A 7,648-nucleotide genomic window follows, 5' to 3' on the forward strand; every position below is an offset into this window, starting at 1 on the left:
TTCGTATTAAAATTACGTGCCTTTCACGAAGTCCATGCTAGAGTGCAGGCAGGTAGATTGGTTTCTTGCAAACACAAAGTGAACCAGGGTGGGCGAAGCCTTTGCCAGCTTAGAAAAGTGTAGACGGCTCTCACAGTGCCCATAGAACGGCGATAATTTAACACCAAACGTGCGTGGTAGTAAACAGGGCATACTATAGCACTAAAAACTCCCCAAACTACCGCGCTCGTGGTTCCTGTAATGGTATGCCGTTACCAATGCGATTTTTTTTTTAAAATGTCTATGCCTAACTGAGAAACAAGAGATATGGACGGAAAGGGTTTCTATTCGTCGTCCACAAAACTGACACAATTGATAACGCTAACGCACTTGACACATCAGATTCCAAAGCCTCTAATAATTCACAAATTATATTCCTTGCCTGTTTAGAAATAGTGCTTCTTTAATACTTGCCCAGACATAAAGTACAACTTTGATAGCTTTACATCGGAAGTATACGAATCTGGTATTTTGGCCAAATAAGCAAACATGTATTTAACGCGAAAGCGTCAATGCTCCTGTTGTGCATAAAATTCGTTGTGAAAAATACACTTAAATTTTTTCTGAGAATCACAGTCGAGAGGTCTCGTCTTTGTTTTTATTACCTTGAACGTTTCTGTGGAGCATTCTCAACACTTTTTGAGGAAAGTTTACTGTACGCCAGTTTATCTAGCGTTTGTTACAAACAAAACAAAGCAACGTTTCAGGACTTCTCAAAGATTGCTGGTCGCCACCAAATTATCTCTTATGCATTTGTATTCTAGGCACTATACCGCAATTTGCAAATGCTTTTCACTGGAGATTTTTGGAATCGATGAATGTTGTAATACTTTTTTCACTCGCATGTAGCATAAAATTTTGGTTTTTATTATCTTTTTTTTGGGGGGGGAACGTTTTACTGACGGGCGGAGTGCATCATATTCAAAAAATTTGACACTCTACAACTCTTTTCTGTTCTACTCGTATTGCAGCATAACCTCAGTATAAGATGGCAAAACTTACTCTTAATGTTTGCCAGCTCATTCGCCATTTCTTGGACGCGGTTTTCAGCATTTGCAATAGATGGCCCGTCTGCCGCTGGACTTGCCACGACGATTGTTGCATACGATGCCACACAGATTAGGAGCACGCTAATATAGGTGCTGGAACTCGGCGTCATTGTCGCTGAAGGCAAAGGGCTCGATGTTTTCTTGCTGCCGATGCGCAATCCCTAGAGGTCAGCCTGTAGAGTTGAAATAGCCAAAAAGATGAGGATGCCTAAATAAGCTTTTTGTTTTCGAGTGCTCTTGAACATGAACAGAGGACAAAGTTATTCAGGGCACCATGTATAAAATACACATTATGAAGGCATGTATTTTTGGTGAAGCAATACACTGGGGCCGAAGTTACATCATAAATTATAAATTCCACGTTGCGCCATCACATTATCTCGGTGAGAAGGGAAGGTGAGGCAGCAAAGACAATCCAATTTTTTTTTATTGCGCAAATATGCCCTTCAGCATAAGAAGGTTAAAGGTACATGTGCAGGCCGGTGTCGCCTATAAATGCCAAAGAGGCCAAGTATTGGGGTCCATGGATACAGATTCGAATGTCCGGTGGTCAGCTGGGGTAGTAACCCTGAATGCCGTGGTGCCGCTTGCATGCCTCCTGAAGTCCGGGGCAACTTAGGCATCAAGTGAGGTAACGTCGCCTGTGTAGCAGAAACGGGGCAGAAGGGGCAGTTCAGAAGCAGGGTCTGTGATGTCCAGGAGGCCCTGACCAATCCAACCGCTAGCTCACTCTAGCCGTTTTGTTTATACAAGCTGACCCATAATGGTAATCTGCCCTGCCCTGGACTGCTGCATGATACTCTCCTGGTACTTTGCTGTATCTTCGTAGCGTCAGCGCGAAAAATGTGTTTTAACCCAATTAAGGGCCTATCCGACTCGACCTTGATGACGTTTAATCGCTACTTGGTTTTCATGCAGCCCTTCGGCTACCTTCCTGACTCAAAATGGTTTGGCATCGGATGGCCTGGAGATGGTTCGTCCGCCTCTGCTCAGACGCTTCTAGTAGCGCACGTATATTTCACCGAATACTTCTGTAACCCTATCATATTTGATAGCCTCAGCGTGTTCCTCTTCAAACCTCAAGCCAGTAATTCTCTGTGAGCTGTATTTTATCACGCAATCATCGACTACTGCCGGACTATGACGTCTACCGCAAAAAGTATACAGGTCCTGAGCACGAATGAATTCTGTAGTGGGTTAGGCTGCAGCGGCATCGGCACTTGTTTATTCGCTGCTTGCCCTTCAATTAGGTAAGTTCCTGTTGTAATTCAAAGTGTTCCCAGTCTAACGATCGTGCTTTGCTGCTGTTTATTTGAACTCGTAATCTTGCCTGCTCATCATATTTCGGCGAAAAACAAACTTTTACAACAGAAACGATGAGCGGCGCTAGAAAGCGTTAACAGCATTGTGAGTGCGGCTGCTTTACCGCACGCTTTTTGTGGTACATTACGACATGCGTGCATAGAATTCAATTTATCTGTATTTCAGCCAGATTATGCGGAATATTTCTTTCAACTTGAATCACTGTATTTGTTTTCATAAATATGTATTGATATCGGTTTATGAGTTCCTATTTTATTGATATTACCTGAGGAAATAAAAGCCGCAGAGAATTCAGCGCAAAAACCATACGTTGACGCCGCTATGCTCAACGCTGCTGTAAAAAAAAGTCGACTGTTGATAAATTCACTTTGCATGTTTGGGGACGCGCCGAGCACCCATATTGGCCCATGACCCGCGCCGCTCAATGAAGAAAAAAAGGGGGAATCAGTTCACACCACGAGAAAACTTATTCTCGGCGTTTTGATATTTACGCGCTCACTTGCAAGCTGGGCGATTCCTTAACCCAAACTACGACCCATAGTGGCTAATTAGCTTTACAATTTTGCTGCTGATCTAAAGGTAAGAGAATGCTGTGGTGATTGCACTACGGCCAAGGCAAAATGTAAAACCGCCTGAGACCTGTTGGATGTTCACTCATGTCAAAGACCTTTAGGCGGTCTAAGTAGTCAAGTACGGCTCCCCTATGGAACCCCTCGGGGTCCACACGTAACAGGGGGATATAGAACACGATGTTACCATACCAACGCACAAATTTTCTCGATCCTGGATGTTTAAATCCAGCACAACTAGGCATCTGGCTAGGCTTGCCATTGATTGCTACTTTGCACACATCGGTTACTTTCTGGCGCGCCTGCAAACTACAATATTTCAGCAACTTGTCTGGCTATTTTTTCGTTTCTTTGTAGTTATACTGATGAATGTTCGCTAGACATACTTTAGTGGGGCCTGCCCACGAGCATAAAATTGAAACAGCCACATTTGTGCCCTATTTTCTCATCTGTTCTGCTTTACCGACTAAGTAACATGTCATCGCTTCTCTTTTATTTGTTTCCTCTCTCACTTGCAAAGAGCAGACGCCATTAACATCGACGTCGTACGTAGATTCAGTCAAATTTCTGCACAGTAGGCAACAACTACGCAGTTGTTACTGTGCATCATTTTTATCTCTTTATATCACCGCTTGCATTGCTAGGTTGACGTCTTCTTCGTATAATTACTTTTTTTCATTTATGCGTTTGTAATTTTTAAAATCTTTGTTCGGACTTATAAGCAGTGTTGAATGACGGACCAAAATGGAGATACCTTCTCCCCATCCTTATTTCTAGTTTTCCGGAAACAATCTTCTAAAAAAAAGACAGCACGGCAGGAATGCCCGAATCAAGTGCGCATGCGGGCAGAGGTAAATGCGGTATCAGAAGGAACGCGACTTCTACTTTACTTTCCATGATTTGCATATTTTCGATGTAGCATCACCTGCACCCGTCATGACATAATCGTATGTTTTACGATTGCGTCGAGTCATAAAAAAAATGACATCCCAAGGCTTGCAAGAGGAAATCTCGAATTAGGTATCCTGAATACATTCGCCAAACATCACGAGGCGCTTTTTGAAGAACTGAAGGAGCGCCTAGTCCTATCCGCAACAGCTAGGACACTTCTGGCCAGACTGGGTTATGAAGACAGTATTCGAAAAATACAGAAAATGTGCATCATCCCAGATGAGCGCCCTAAGGCATTCTGGGCCCAGTCGCTTCGCCGAAATAGTCGGAATGGCAAACACGGTCAAAGTAGGTGCCTCCAGCTATCCAGGAATCAGAGCGGCGGTAGCCTCAGTGGTCGACCACGCTCATCTCTAGATCGCCAGCGTCACACCCTTACAAAAATTTCTTTAGTCTATTGAGTGTCCATAGACTTCGGTCTATAGATTCTATAGACTGTCTATAGACAAATCCTAGAGGAAAGTCTATAGGCAGTACAAATCAAATAGGCAGTCTATAGACAATCAATATATATTGTCTATGGACAGTATACAGACGATTAATAGAGACAAACAAATATCTCTAGGAAAGTTATAGAGTCTATAGGAAGTCTATAGACTGTCTATAGTCCATTTTTATAAGGGCAGCCAACTACAAGAACGCTACGGAATCGGAGGAGTTCTCGATTTCCTTTGCGATTTTCGAAGGTTCCGAAGGCCACTTATTGCACAATAGTCACGGACCCCGAGATGGCCTGTTGTAACTACTTTAGGGTAATGATCAGCAAACCGGCCATGAAAATTTTACGACAAGACCCCACGGCCGATACCGGCGATTACCCCGTTGTATGAATTCTATGTATACCCGACTGCGCCGAACAAAGGGTACGACGGGCATGCAAACAAGGAAGATTAGGGTGCACAACACCTGTGTTTGTTCTATACCCTTCTCGTCCTTGTTTGTATGTGCGCAGTAGCCTTTGTTCACCTTGACTGGATCACTCACCCAATAACGCACTCTCTTAGAATACGCCAACCTAGCTCGTAACTTGGCGGTGGATGCCGTAGCTCGAGGATACTCTAAATGAGCTGCGGAAGACCCTCAAGCAACCAGACCAGTGATTTCGACATATATTGCTATCCTGTGAAAACATGAAGAGCTGTAGATAGCCCTGCCCCCCAAACCCTCAACGCAAGATCGCAAAAAACCCAGGCAACCACTTGGGGGCGGCTCCAAACAAAGAAACACTTATCAAGTTAACACATGCTCAGCAAAATTCACCCAACTATTTCTAGGACCGCATGTGCGTTTTGCGAGGAACTCTCCATAATATATCAAACCTCGTGGGACTTCAAGCGGAAGACGGCAATGGAAATTACACAAAACCCTTCACAGGGTCACTGGAAGGAGGCTTTATACAACTTAAACCTTGAAGGTCAGCAATACCCGAAAGGCCGGGAAAGGGCTGCTGCAGTCTCCGTATGGTCCCTGGACAAGTTGCTGCACCCAATATAGAGAGAATTTTACGCACGACACAATAAACGTTTCATTCTTTCTCCGTAACTTCTACCTTACATGGCTACCTACAACGGTAAATTACAGTTGGCAGCATCATTTTAATTAACCGGATAAAACAAGCATCACAACTACACCAGGACTAAACACGGCCGTAAAAATAACCTGTTCATTGTTTGTCTCATAATAAAATACGTAAGATTAAATTCCTGCTTTTATTCAATGCATCTTTGCTTTCTCGGACACTTCGCGGATTGAACGTCACAAACAAAAAAATCCAAGGTGAAAGCAAACAGCCGATCTCATAAATTGAAACTGACGTCTCAAGAGTTAAAATAGTCCTGCATTTTAGCAAAGCAAAATGTTCCTAATTCCCAACCAGCACCTCCTAAGGTCTAACACATCGCTTAAGTTTCTCGATAGCAGTGGCTGCCTACAAGGACATTTGCTGTTAGCGCCTCTTCCTTTCAATGACGGATGGCTGCCTGAGGATTGTGCTTGATTTAACTTGAAACGCTGGTCCCAAGTGTGTGTTTCCCTTAGCCGAAAACGCAAAAAAAGACTATGAAAGAAATGAAGCTCGGCTTTCATGAGGAAATTCTGCGAATAAAATGGCGCGTGCACCTACAAGAACAGGCATTAAGATGATAACGACGTACTTTCCGGCTCCTGTAAAGACTTGATAATATAGTACACTCTCTCTCAAGTGCTTATTTCAAGCCAATGAAGATGTGGCGGCAAGTTGTGCTTTTATTCGCGAATATTTCTACTTGGCGATGAATACGGAGCCATAAATGCATGACCAGGCTACTTTTGACTGCTTTTGAGTTCGGTTTTGGCTCCTTTTATCAGTCGCCCAATGGCAACCCTTAAACTGACCTCCTCTTTCAATGCTTTTAGCATGTTGTAAAATACCATGGCGTCAGAAAAAAAAATGTCCGGCGTCGACGATCATTTGAAGCCTCGCAGGCAGAGCAGCGTAGCTCCAGCAACCTAGGTGGGATCCCTAAGTCACGTGACCTTGCGGCGTAATCACATTTTTTTTTACCGGATTGTAAGCAAACTCACCATCTTGGCAGGTTGCAATTAAATTAAAGACTGGCATGCGAGAGGTTGCTCGGGAAAAGCAACCTGGGTCGCACAAGTCACACAGGTGCCAGCACCTGCCATCGCAGGGTAGTGGACTATCGCTTAACCACTGCAACACTGCGCTAGGTGTGCTATGAAGCCTCTCAGGGGTATATGAATGTAAAGTCGAGAATTACCAGTTCCGCAGATATGGACATTAACACTTAACGCTAACGTGTCATACATTTAAGGCGAGCTAAATTGTCCCCTCCAGTTTTTTTCTTTCTTTTCCTTTTTCCTGAATTATGATATGTGGAAGGAAAAGGGGATAAGTATACAGCCCTGCAAAATTGAAGTGTGCCTCAGAAGATTAAGCTTACCTGGAGGAAAAAAAATGCAGATAACACGACTTCGTACCGTCGCGTTGACAACGGTGCACAGAGCAGGGCACACCAATACCCAGCGTGAACGTGGCAACGTAAATCCAAATTTAAGAACGTGGCGTGCTTCGCGCTGTGCAATGCACAAGCGATGCTACCGTTCACATTTGTTCCCAGACAATCACTCCCGTCGCTATGCGTGGATAGACTTTTTTTCTATGGCATTTTCATGCACAATGCGCTAGAAGCCGCCCGCACAGGCAAGCAGTTCAGAAACAAAAATCATCATCCAGCAGACAAAGGAAGGAATCAAACAGCGCACTAACTACCGGCCAATTTTTATTTCTTGATGTGTAGCATCAGTAAGGGATATTCAAAGGTCTGGACTTTGAAGAGTGCTTTAGAAAATCGTAATAGAAAATACGTTCGTGCTCTACGATTTGCTTATGAAATTAGCTTCCTAATTAGCTTAGAGGATGAATTGCAAAGCTTGATCGAGGGCCTCGCCATACAAAGCACACCACTGGGTCAGAAATTTTGTAGGCAGAAAACTAAAGAACTTTTTACCAGTCTCTGAATTGAAGATGAAAAAGGCAGCGAAGCGCTGGGTGTGGTAAGGGAGTGTATTTATTTTTGGCAGGCAAGAACCGCAGATCCAGAAAACGAGATTGAAATAATTAGGAGGATAAGAATGAATGGAGTGCATTGGGCATGTACTCTCAGATCATGAATGGCACTCTGTCAGTAGCCCTCAAGAAGAAGCTACAAAAACAGT

The sequence above is a fragment of the Amblyomma americanum genome, chromosome 2, assembly GCF_052857255.1.
Source record: "Amblyomma americanum isolate KBUSLIRL-KWMA chromosome 2, ASM5285725v1, whole genome shotgun sequence".
NCBI lineage: Eukaryota > Metazoa > Arthropoda > Arachnida > Ixodida > Ixodidae > Amblyomma > Amblyomma americanum.